The sequence below is a fragment of the Thamnophis sirtalis genome, unplaced genomic scaffold (assembly GCF_051295495.1).
Source record: "Thamnophis sirtalis isolate CommonGarterSnake01/CBP01778 unplaced genomic scaffold, rThaSir2_p1.2 scaffold_3, whole genome shotgun sequence".
NCBI classification, from domain to species: Eukaryota; Metazoa; Chordata; class Lepidosauria; order Squamata; family Natricidae; genus Thamnophis; species Thamnophis sirtalis.
Window position 1 is genome coordinate 135,953,163 of NW_028261383.1, and position 12,756 is coordinate 135,965,918.

The window sequence follows — 12,756 nt, forward strand, 5'->3', positions numbered from 1 at the left end:
AGGGGGGGATTGATCAGGGTTGCCTAGGTGGGGAACGCGGGAGGGCAGAAGGCAGGCCGATTGCCAAGAAGGTAAACTCCAGCGGCAGCGCGCCCTGGGGACGTCCAGCGTTTGTTGCAATAACAAACAGGCTGAAGGACGCTCGGTCTGCAAACAAGGCGCTGGGCCAGAGCAGCGCGTGACGTCCCGCGATACACTCTCTCTAGTCTAGAGCGACCAGCGGACAGGATGCATTTTTATTTTATTTATTTTGTCAAGCATGTATAAGATAACAGGTATAACTATAAACATGATTATGAATACAGGAAAGATATGAGTAAGTGGGGACAGTAGGACAGGGACGGTAGGCATGTTGGTGCGCTTATGCACGCCTCCTTACAGACCTTTTAGGAATGGGTAAGGTCCACTATAGACAGTCTAAGATTAAAGTTTTGTGGGGTTGGGGAAGAAATCAGAGTCAGGTAGTGCATTCCAGGCATTGACCACTCTGTTGCCAAATGTGGTATTTTCTGCAATCGAATTTGGAGGATGGGAAGAGGGATCTGCAACTAGTGCCCCTGGACTAAAGGTGGCCTTGCCCCTAATATAGAGGTGCTGGTGTCACACAGTAGCAGGATTTGCTCCTGGAGCCAAACCTTGGATGCAACAGAGGAAGCATCTTTGGAAGACAATGACTGCAGCAGATGGAGAAGAAGTGGGAGGAAACCATGCATCCTTAAAATCTGCTTTCTCTATTTTCTTCCCATAGCCTTGGGAGGAGAGAAAGAAAGATGGGAGATATCCACCAGCTACAGAGCCATTTCTTTGATACTTCTCACCAAAATGCTGGTCTTAAAGATTAACCTTGTGAAGGCTAACCAAGAAGAATCAATCTTCAGCACGTGCGAGAAGTAACGCTGAACTGAGTTTCACTGTTATATGTTGTAGGAAGTGTTAACCCACCTCTCTCCTAGAAAATGAAATATTTTAGGAAATATTAAAGGACAGAATATTTCCCCCTAAAAGGAAGAAACTCACCCCCCACTTTGTCAATGGCCCATAAGGCCTGGGCCAGAGAAACATGTTACAGACTCACTCTTAATAGCCTCCACCTTTGCCAATGGGCCATTAAGGCCTGAGCCAATCTATTCTACGTAACAAAGATCTACAGGCAGAGCCATAATAAGAATCCCAACGCCCTTTCAATACATCACCACCAGCAAGGCTCAACCAAACTTGGACTCAAAGAACAGCCTACAGAGGTGCCCCTGCATGGCCCCATGGGAGCCTGAGAGCCAATCAGAGTGCATTTCTTGCACAGGAGCAGAGGCCCCAGGGCAGGGCCCAACATAGGGCATGAAACCCAGGGACTTTCAGCAAGCCAGCCCTTTTTTCTTCAATATTTTTGAGGCATGTGATTCCCCTTTTCCACAGGACCTCAAACCATGTGGTCCTGTCTACCAATAAAACCATCTTTCCAAGCAGTTTCCATGTTTCCAGTGTCTTTTTCCCCATTTGGAACTGAACCCAGAAGGCCATTTCTTCCAACAATGTACTATGAGGCTGATTCAGATCCAATTTTATTTATACCCCCAATATTTTTCCCTAGAGTCATCCTGATGATCAGATTAAAAATCCAATCCGTTAGCACTTGAGAAGGCCAAAAAGTACATTGGCATAAGTTGTGCTGCCCCCATTGCTGATCTCTATTCTACCATAGTAACAAGGCCAGATAATTGTTCTCTCCATGCTCTCGATATTTATTGTGGGTCAAATGACAGAAAGGGCTGTGAGGAAATTCCAGCGAGCAACAAGGAACCTGATTCTGATTATGTGGCCAGTAGCAGCAGGTCCATTTGGTACCCAAGAGGTCTATGCCAGGCGTATCTAATGCATGGCACATGGGTCACATTTGGCTCTGGATAGCTAGTAATGCTGCCCCAAGAGATTGTAAACTTCTAACATTATGTGATTTATATGCATTAATTATTCTACATATTTTATATGCAGCCTAAGACAATTCCTCTTCACTCTGTGTGTCCAGGCAAGCCAAAAGGTTGGACACCCATAGTATATAATATCCACATATCCACAGTAAAAGGTGTGTTTGGAAAAGTGGAAAATATTACAGTACTTTATTATCAAATGCAATAAGAAAAAAACTAATCAAGGAGAGACGCAATGTAGAACTAAGAAGAAATTTCCTGACAGAACAATCAATCAATCAGAGGAACAACCTGTCTCCAGAAGTTGTGAATGCTCCAACACTGGAAGTTTTTAAGAAGAGATTGGATAACCATTTATCTGAAATGGTATAGGGTTTCCTGCCTGAGCAGGGGGTTGGACTTAAAAGATCTCCAAGGTCCCTTCCAATTCTGTTATTCTAATTCTAATTCTAACTTGAACACATGGCAAAAACAAATAAACAAATAGCTTCATTTTGGGGGATGTTTGTGTTTTGGTTAGGAACCCTTGAAATGTATTATTTGAACAAAAGATGCAAGCGAGTGAAAAAATCCGCCCCCCCCAGCCTGAAAAATCAGTATTCAGTGCAGGACAGATATGCCAACTGGAATTTCTTAATTTTTTTCCCTTCAGGACTCCTTCCACTTTTAAAAAATACGAAGCTTTTGTTTTTATGTTATTCTTTTTTTTAAAAACCATTTAATCATGTCCAATTCTTGGTGAATTTATAGGCAAGTCCTCTCCATACTACCCTATCAAACACAGCTTCTTTCAATTGTTGGTTTTCAACTTTCTGTCAGATTTGAAGTTACCAAGCCAGTGTGTTCTTTCCTTTCCCCTTCTTGTTCAACTAACCATTTCAAGCATCACTACTTTCTCCAATGATTTTACTATTTATCATATTAAAAATGCAAAATTGATATATTTGCTGCCAGTACTGCTTCTCACAATTTTTTGGTTTTAGTACTGTGCTATTTTTCAACATAGGCTCAGAAATAATATTGATTTTGAGGACCCCTGAGAGCGTCTGAGGGGATCCCCAAGACCCCTAAAACCACATTTTAGGACTGTGATGCGAACTGTGCGCCGTCGCCAGTTGCTCTTCTGGTTTCCAGCACACGCATGAACGCTGGCCCCCTAGTCTTTGTGTTCTGGTGCTCCAGCGTGCATGTGCATGCACACACACACGCATTCCGGTTTGGGGACTCGGTGCCAAAAAGGTTCGCCATAACTGCTTGAGGAAATGCTGGTGTAAACAAACAAAGGAAAAGGCAGCAGACCTGTCTGGTTCTTTTACTGTACAAAAACACCCCCTCCCAATGCTTGCAAAATGTCAGATGCACCATGAAGTGGCTTCTCTTTTTGCAGAATTCACAAAAGTTGGCACCAAAGGTAAGGGAAGAATTATAGTCTGAGAAAAGCACAGTGTGTATTCTTTTGTCACAATTATTTTGCCTGCAGAAGCTGCAAATGCCAGTTCAGATGAAAGATAGATGAAGACCAAGATGAAAAATGGAACAGTTAGTTTCCTATTCTGTCATACAACTGTTAAAAACTTAGGAATCCTGCCTTAAAACTTTATGGGAACTCATATGAGTAGGTCCATGAGCATTTGGACATGGCCCAGCAGGAAATAGGTACTTTCCAAGGGGCACTTGGGACTCTAGGCAAAAAAGAACTGCAGGTAATCCTCGACTTACAAGAGTTCATTTAGTGATTATTCAAAGTTACAATGGTACTGAAAAAAGTTACTTATGACTGTTTTTCATATTTAAAACATTGCAGCATCCTCATGGTCACATGATCAAAATTCAGCCGCCTGGCAAACTGACTCATATTTATAACAGTTGCCATGTTCCAGAGTCGTGTGATCACCTTTTGCAATCTCCTGACAAGCAAAGTCAATAGAGAAGCCAGATTCATTTAGCAACTGTGTTTTTAACTTAATAACTGCAGTGATTCTCTTAACAACTGTGGCAAGAAAAGTTGTTAAATGGGGCAAAATTCACTTAACAAATGTTTCACTTAGCAACCCAGGTTTTGGGCTTGGGCTTTATGGTCGTAGGTCAAGGATTTATCTGTATTCCTTTGCAGGGGACCAAATTTCGTTCTTCCACAGAAGTTTATTCATCATTTATAGTTTCACGTGGCCCTTCCGTCAGATGTTTTATGTTCTTTTTCATAAATATGAGTACAAAAATATGTGAAAGTATCCGGCTGAAAAAAGAGGAAGAAAGGGAGCTTTTCTTTGATGGCGAACTATGGAAATAGTTGTAGAGAAAGAATCTGGGGAATAGCCTCAAATCTAGAAGAAGCCTTGCCTAATCAGTCCCTTTATTTCAGGAATCTGGTAGACTGCCCCTGATACTAAGTACCTGAAATGCTGGAAAAATGGATTTGCATTCACTCATCAATTATTCCGAGTTCATTTTTAGGTTGATTAGAGTCTATTTCTCTTATTTTACTAACACATACACACACACACACACACACAGAGAGAGAGAGAGAGAGAGAGAGAGAGAGAGAGAGAGAGAGAGAGAGAGAGAGAGAGAGAGAGAGGATTTACTCTCTGAAAACAAATACTGTGGGGGTAAGACACCCCTAAAACCCCTTGGAGTGTGTGTTCTGTTAAGATACAGCCTGTTGTGCCTTAAAATGGCTTCTACTATGCAGCACAGTGGAGTTGCCATGGTAATGGCTTCACAGTACTCCATAAGCGGGCTCCCTCTTGTAAGGGGGAAAATCCAATATTAGAAATTACGTTTGGTCCGGCCATTTTCCGTCTATAAATAAATATCCAGGCAACGCCGGGTTATCAGCTTGTATCTATCATCTATCTATCTATCTATCTATCTATCTATCTATCTATCTATCTATCTATCTATCTATCTATCATCTATCTATCTATCTATCTATCTATCTATCTATCTATCTATCTATCTATCATCTATCTATCTATCTATCCCACCCTTATTATTTCTATAAATAACTTAATGTGCTGAACATCCCTAATGCACCTTTTTCCTCCTCTTTTCCCTAAATCAACAACCCTATGAGGTGTGCTGAGAAAGAGTGACTGGCCTATAGTCACCCATTCAGCTTTCATGCCTAACTGGGACTACTGTAGAATTCACAATCTCCCAGTTTCTAGCATGATTCCTTAACCACTCTCTTATGTATTATTTGTTTATAGTTATTATTTTACCTCTAGAAAGGAATGCTTCCTTGGATATTGCTACATTTGCTGATCAAGCACACTTTAAAGTGACTAAAAAACAGTGACCAATAAAAGAATCGGGAAGGGGAAAATAGATTTTAAAAATCACATTTGAAGCACTGCATCTGTAAACCAGGAGAAACAACACAACAGGAAATTACAGCCTATATATTAATTTATTCAATTTAATTCTCAGAGTGCTTTGGAGCCAAAATAGTATGTTTAAAAAATAAAGTCTCCCTTGAGTCAGGCTGTGCTTTCTGTTGTCTACATGGGCATTTTGTTTTGTTGATGATAACGTGGAAGCAGTTTGCCTTTTGGGGGGCTATTTTTGGACCTCATCTAGTTTATACTGTAGGTCTGATGTTCTCTGGCAATTGCTGATTCAAATACTAAACCAGGACTTATCTGGCTCAAATACTACCTCCTCTATCTGTTCTCATAAGAGAGGGATCATCAAAAGGCACAGAAATAATCCCTCAAATTTTTCAGGAATAAGCTAAAGATTAAAAGTCAGAATAGAGAATTGAGAATGTTCAATAGCAGAGAATGACATCTTTGGAGGGTGAATAGAAAATATAGCAAAGAAAGGAATGAAAAGACTGACTGGGTTGGGCTAGTAGCTTAGTTAGAAGCAGCAAGTGGCAACATTTGTCAAAATGCCACTTTAGTTTTTTTGGGGGGAAATCTGGAATTGAAACCCCAAAGGTGCTTTTACCAAAAAGGAACTAGTCTTTCTTAATTTTTTTTTTGCTCTGAAAATTCAGGTAGAACTGAAAAATCTTCTCGGATGGAAAGTGAAACGTTTTCAAAGTAAAAAACCAAAGAAGTCTAGTTGCCCTGTAGAAAAAAAGCATCTTAGCCATGACCTGGATGACCGAAAATCTCCACTGACATCTGCAATTGAAAGGTTGTCAGTGTTCAGCTGGAAAATATGGAGAGACAGTGTGACACAGTAATTAAAATATTGGAATTGTGCTGGGAGACCTCAGTCTAGTCCATCTTAAAGCAGAGAATCTCCTTGGATGCCTTGTAGACCAGTACACTTTTTCTTAGCCTGCCTTGCAGGGTCATTGTAGTGAATAAACTTGGCAGAAGGGAGTGCCGTATATGTAACCTCCATATCCCAAAGGAAAGGCAGGATGTAAATCTTACAAATACAAAATAAACAAAAAGAGATCCCATAGGCATCTGAAGCCCTATCCATTTTTATGATGAACTAGAAATACATAGAATGGTTTGGAAATATGAATAAATCACCATTAGAATGCTAAAACTTTCCACTTAATGTAAGCCTTTTTGTGCTTGGATATCAGATGATCTTAATAATTAGCGATCCAATATTACATACCTGTTCTGACCCCCCTTGTCCCACACCAACACACACTCCGAGTCAAAGATAAGTTACGGCATTTAATTAACAGACAGACAGGTCTGGCAGCAAACCAGCACAGACAAGCTTGGGCAGCAATCCACCACAGATAAGGCTTGGCAGCAATCCAGCCTGCCAAGCTCACCATAATGTTCTCCAACATTAGTTCCTGCGTTGACTTCTGCAAGAGGGGCGTGTGTACAAGCAGTCTTTTTATAGTCTGGAGAGGAGCCTAATGACCACCAGCTGAGTGCAATTACCTCCTGTAACTGCACAACTGTTCCTGACGCCTATTAGCTCTTCGGTGCCGGGCATCCAGGAACAACTCACTGCTGGCATCCGGCTCACTCTCCCTTGTCTCCTCCACACTGGTCCAAGGCTTAGGTGCTTCCTGGTGGCCAACCAGCCTCTCTGTGCCCTGCTCGGAGTCAGAACCCTCTCCAGGGTCCTCCACATCCTCCAGAGCCGACTCATAGGGCCACTCACTGTCGGAGTCTGGTGGCAGCTCCAACAGCTCCTGCTGGGCCACAACACATACCTATCTTCATTGGTGGTTTTAGATGGCTTTTCTGTCTATTCTTACCTAAAACAACCTTCATTTATTTCAGAACAAAATATAAATCCAACTGAACCATTTCATATAATAGTTGTGAAAATTGTACACTTCTCAATACCACCTGATGATCCCTAGCATGTACTTTTTAGTCTTGTCTTTTAAAAATGTAATCATACGTTTAACACACATAAATTCACATACACCAACAAAAACTTTCTCTGATGTTTTTCCTTCAATGGTATGCAGAAAAGAACAACTAATAACTATCATTTATAATAGCTATTATTTCACCTCTTTATTAGAATGTGGGGAATTTCAAACAGTCACATAAAGGTGTCGTATTTAGAATAGTGTGTTTCTGCACAATTCTTTTTCTGTATGGGTTTTACAAATTCGGGGGCATTTCCATGTCTTGCTTTAGCCTACAAAGCTGTGATTTGGAGATTGTAGTTGAAAAATCTTGCAAATAAATTAGCAAAATAAGAAAAAAAGCTTTAGGTGGAAGTCCTTGTAAGAAAGTGTCTGGAGACATGTCACCCAAATTCAATAGTATTGTAGATAAGCTGGGAGTGAGCTATAATACAGAATTGTATTATGTATCCTCATGAAAGCTATAAAAAAACGGACTTACCTTTTTTCATAACATATTGATTTTGTTCCCTTCTTGTGTTAAGACTGTTCTATGCTAATCTTGGTTTGTTTAAATTTCATTTATAAATGCATAGCACATAAGTCGTAGTGCTTAACAGTGTGCTTTGTAGAGATCTACACTTGATAGACTTGCCATTATAATCTCAAAATTTGTAATTGTTTTCTGTAGCTCGTAAGTGTACCTGAGGCACAAGAGCAGGCCAGAGTAATTGAATCTGTTCAGTTGACAAGTCTAATCTGGGGTGCTTATTTATAGTGCTCTACCATTCAATCAAGAAGTCATAACTGTATCCATCAGAAAGTGCCACACTTGGCAATTTCACTCTGATGGCTGACCAATACCCCAGAAGCAAAGCAGTACATTTTAATGAAACTTCTCTAATGATGTTTAGTGGCACTGATAGGTTGTTGGGTAGAAAAACTTCCCAGCTATCCTTATGGCCTGAAATACATCTCAAACAAAAGCTGCTGGTTATAACGACCGCCTTCTAAAAACAGACCTTGATTCCAGCAATGAAAAGGTGGAGAAGGAGGGATTGGGTGCCACATTTTTCAGGCACAAGATGTGTCAAGAGATATTGTATTCAATACTCTCTCTGTCAGCAAGAGTTAGTTATCGAGTAACCGTCATTCAGAAAGGCCCAAAGTAAAGAGGAGAGGTTTGGGTTAGAGAGATAACCTTTCCAATGTCCTGGGAGATTCTAGGAATGAATTAATATTCACTTTTTATCTCCGTCTCTTTTATCACTTATCACAGAAACAACAGAAGACTGGAAATTAAGGGCAGGTTGGAATAAAGATGACAATGGCCATTAATAATTAGCATCAGGCACAGGTGGACTACAAACCCAAGAAGCTTTCATGGTTGTGGGATCTCAGGAGCTCAAGGAAGTAATCATTACCACAATAAATAACTCATCAGGCAGGAATATGACCTTTCCCAAAGAAGCAAATAGGAGATAAATATCCAAATAAGCTTTATTTTTAAAAACCCATAGAGCAGACTCATAGGGGAGCAGATGGTGTTACTATGGGTGTCCTTGCGAAGGGATCTGCACACTTATACAGAGGCAGCTGGCACAGTCCTCCAAACACTGTCCTTGCCACAAATAATGCCTTTGTGGTGATCCAAGGCCAAGGGAGATTTCCTCCAGTTAAAATAAGAGAAGGTTTGCATTTATTTAAACAGTACCTTGGAATCATTCATGGACTTTATTTTAAATGGATTCTAGCTGTCATTGAGAAAGGCCAAAATAAACAGCAGCTGAATCAACATGTTAGGGAAGCCATCCACATATATACATATCAACACACACATGGGGGGAGAGGGAGGGAGGGGAGAGAGAGAGAGAGAGAAAGAGAAAGAGAGAGAAAGAGAGAAAGAGAGAGAGAACATTTACATCTGCGATTCCTTCCAAGTACTTCATAGCAAAAAAATAAAAGTCATTAAATTATCCTTCACATGCCATTTTTATGTCTAGCTTTATAAATATAAATATAGCTCTCCTAAGCAAAGGAGAAGTGGACAAATTCCCGCTTTAAAAAAAAACACTCCTCTTAACTGCTTGGGTGTTTGTTTGTTTGATATATGACATGGAAGCTAATCAGTGCAGAAGAAAAAACAAAGCAGGAAATACATTTGAGATCTTCTAGATTCAATCTGTGTTTTTTAAAATCTTCCTCTCCACCCAGTTGGAGAATATATCCAAGACTGATCCAGGGTATCCCAATATTTGCAAATCTCTTCACTTATCAAGGCATTATGGGCATGGTCAAGCTGACATCGTGTGGAATGTATCTTTTAGATTCAATTTGTGTTTTAAAAAATCTTCCTTCTCCACCCAGTTGGAAAATATATCCAAGACTGATCCAGGGTATCCCAATATTTACAAATCTCTTCACATATCAAGGCATTATGAGCGTGGTCAAGCTGACATCTTCGGGAATGTAGTTTGCTGAGGGTGATCAGACATTGCTTGCTTTTTCTGGCCAATATCCAAGAACTCTCAGCCAGTCAGTGGTTATCATTTCAAGCAGGCCAATATTTGAGAGCCTTATCCTGCTCTTCTCAGGCTGCTCCAGGCACAGGCAGGCTATGCACAGGTCTGTGCATAATTAATCATCTCTTTCTTCTTTCTCAACAATAAAATAACTTGCCTTTATTACTCCTGTTGTACAGACATTTCTGTACCTGAATGCATGAATATTTGTCCATTGTTACTCAACAACAACAACAGCAACAACAAAACCCAGAAGCTTTTGGAGGAAAAGTTATGTAAGGGGAGGTCAATTTTTAAAAAAATGCACAAAACATTGAAAACCCTACGAAATTTCTCCCTTGCAGGGGAGCAAGCTTCCCTTGCCTCAAAAAATGCACAGAACAGGGATCCACAACAAACCTTTGGACCAGAAACAACAGAATACAGCACATAGATCTGTAATTAACCCTGTTTTCCCCAAAATAAGACCTCCCCTGATAATAAGCCCAATCAGGCTTTTGAATGCATGTGCTAAAATAAGCCCTCCCTGAAAATATTGCAACATAACAGCAGCCATGAGGTGACCATGAGGCCTCCTGCACCTCAAAAATAATGAGACCTCCCTGAAAATAAGGCCAAGTGCTTATTTCGCGGGTGGGTGGGTGTCAAAAGAAAATAAGACCCTGTATTATTTTTGGAGGAAACACGGTATTAAGAAAAAATTAAAAATGAAACAAAATGACATAAAACACATTCTTACAGTAACTGGTAGAAATAGCAGTTGGTAATCACCAAAAATTTGCTAAACATCAACCATGGGTAGGATAAATACAACGACCAATAGCAAAAAACCTAGAAAGATAATGGCATCTGCACTATAGCCAGTGAAGGCAATTGAAACACTTTAATTATTTCTTGATGACCAAAAATGAAATTAAATAAACTAAAATGCCCCCAAGACCAGGCCATAGCCAGTCTGGTCTCAACCTCAGTGGAGAAATACTAGCAGAAAATGACCAGCTGGACTATGGGATATGGGGTTTTTCTGCCAGCAAGCAAGGAACAAGGTATGTTGAGCATGTGGTGACATCAATGCACAAGCCTTGTAAATGAAGGGCTTGTGCATTTGTTACATCTTGTCCCATTTACTTGCTGACATCACTATTCCATGGGACTTAATCTTGGCATAGTGGGAACCCTGATTTGAGGACCTATGCCAACTATGCCCACATCAATGGTGGGTTTGAAAATTTTTTAGAACCTCTTTTGTAGGTGTGGCCTGCTTTGTGGGAGTGGCTTGCTGGCCATGTGGCCATGTGGGAGTGGCTTGCCATCCATGTGACTGGGTGGGAATGGCCAACTTGTAAAATGTGGTGAAACTCACTTAACAACACTCTTGCTTAGCAATCAAAATGTTGGGTCAGAAACTCTGGCACTTGAAGTACGCAAGTCTTAAAGCTGTCAAGTTACAAGACCCTTGCACCCCTAACCCTTTAGAAAAAAAACCCTCAAGGGTGTTCAAACTTGACAGCTTTAAGACTTGTGGACTTCAACTCCCAGAATTCTTCCTCTCGCTCTTCATCTTGATGATGTGTGGACGGGCAAGGGGAGGGAGCTGGAACCGGTTCTAAACGGCACTGTAGATTTGTGGAACCTTTTCTATAGAAGAGGTTAGAACTGGCAGGAACCCACCCCTGGCCCACATGTTCTATAACAGTTGGCGAACCTTTTAGACACCAAGTGCCCAAACTGCACACGTGCATGCCCAAACTGAAAGGTGAATGTACATGCATGTGCAGAAGAGAGCCTAAGACCAGCTGGCTGGCAGGAGGTGGGGCATCCCAACACCAGCAGTGGGGCAAGAGGTAAGATCTTTTTCTTTCGTGAGCTTCTGTTTCGTCGTTTGCAGGGAAACAGAAGCTCACGAAAGAAACGCCATGGAGATCTGACCTGGGGTGATGGTGCAGGCACATGTGCCATAGGTTCGCCATCACAGCTCAGAAGCTAAGGCAAAATCTCTCCAGTGGGAATATGGATCTTCCCTTGGAGCATAAGGTAGCAATATGTTCTGAAACACTTTGCTGTCTTAAAACAGCATTTCCCTATTTAATAAGACAAGCATGAGTATACAACCATGATGGCGAACCTATGGCACACGTGCCACAGGTGGCATGCGGAGCCCTATTGGTGGGCACATGAGCTCAGCTCCGGTGCACATGTGTCAGCTGATTTTCGGGCCTTCTGGCCTTTTTTAAACAAATACAAAGCCTAAAAATTATATGAAATGTTAAAACAGACTCGATAAACAAGCAGTTTTTCTTTCCATCTTTGAAACTGCTAATAAATAGGAATATGGCAAGTGCAAGCCAATAAATTTTCATCATTTATTTCTCAAGCACATCCATTACAGTACATCTGGAGCTGGCAGCAGTTCTCTGAAATGGATTGTAAAAATTATGCAGTTTGAAGATCTGAAATGTTGAAGCTTTATAGTTCATGACAAACAATGAGAGCTGATGGGTTCCTTATGCATTTGCTTTTAGGTGGCCAACATGTCATAGCATCTTCTTGGAAGACAGGGAAATACAATAAATGCAACAACTCCTAGTGTGAAACTTATCTTAGTCCTCAAGTTTTTTTTTTTAAATAAAAATGGTAGGTGACTAAGATCCTGTAGTTAGTTTGAGGATATGGTCCTCCTCCCAGAAAAGAAATAAAGTTTGGATGGTAGAGAATATATATCCTGGGGAGCTAATGGGTTTCTAGTTTGAGGAAAAAGAAAGAAGAGAATATCTCAGAGGAAAAGTAGGATTCTTTTCCAAATGCCTTACTTTAAAATTAGAGGTAGAACAGGAGGTCATCTTGGATTATTAAGAATATAGTATCCATTATTTCATTTTGGAAGTGATGATCTTAAATATAAGATAAATCAGCAGTCATGAGTTTTTTTTGTGATGACCACAAAAGTGTATGACCAATTTGAGAGCATACCAAGGACACAGATGCTTTTACAATAATCAGATCCCAATCCTACTTA

The 12,756-nt window shown here is 40.6% G+C and overlaps 1 protein-coding gene across 1 annotated transcript in view; it reads right to left on the minus strand.

Annotated features, from left to right (window-relative positions):
* SSTR2 (somatostatin receptor 2) overlaps positions 1–12,756 on the minus strand; it is a 52,913-nt gene that overhangs the window by 14,118 nt on the left and 26,039 nt on the right. The gene's annotated exons all lie outside the window — the stretch shown is intronic.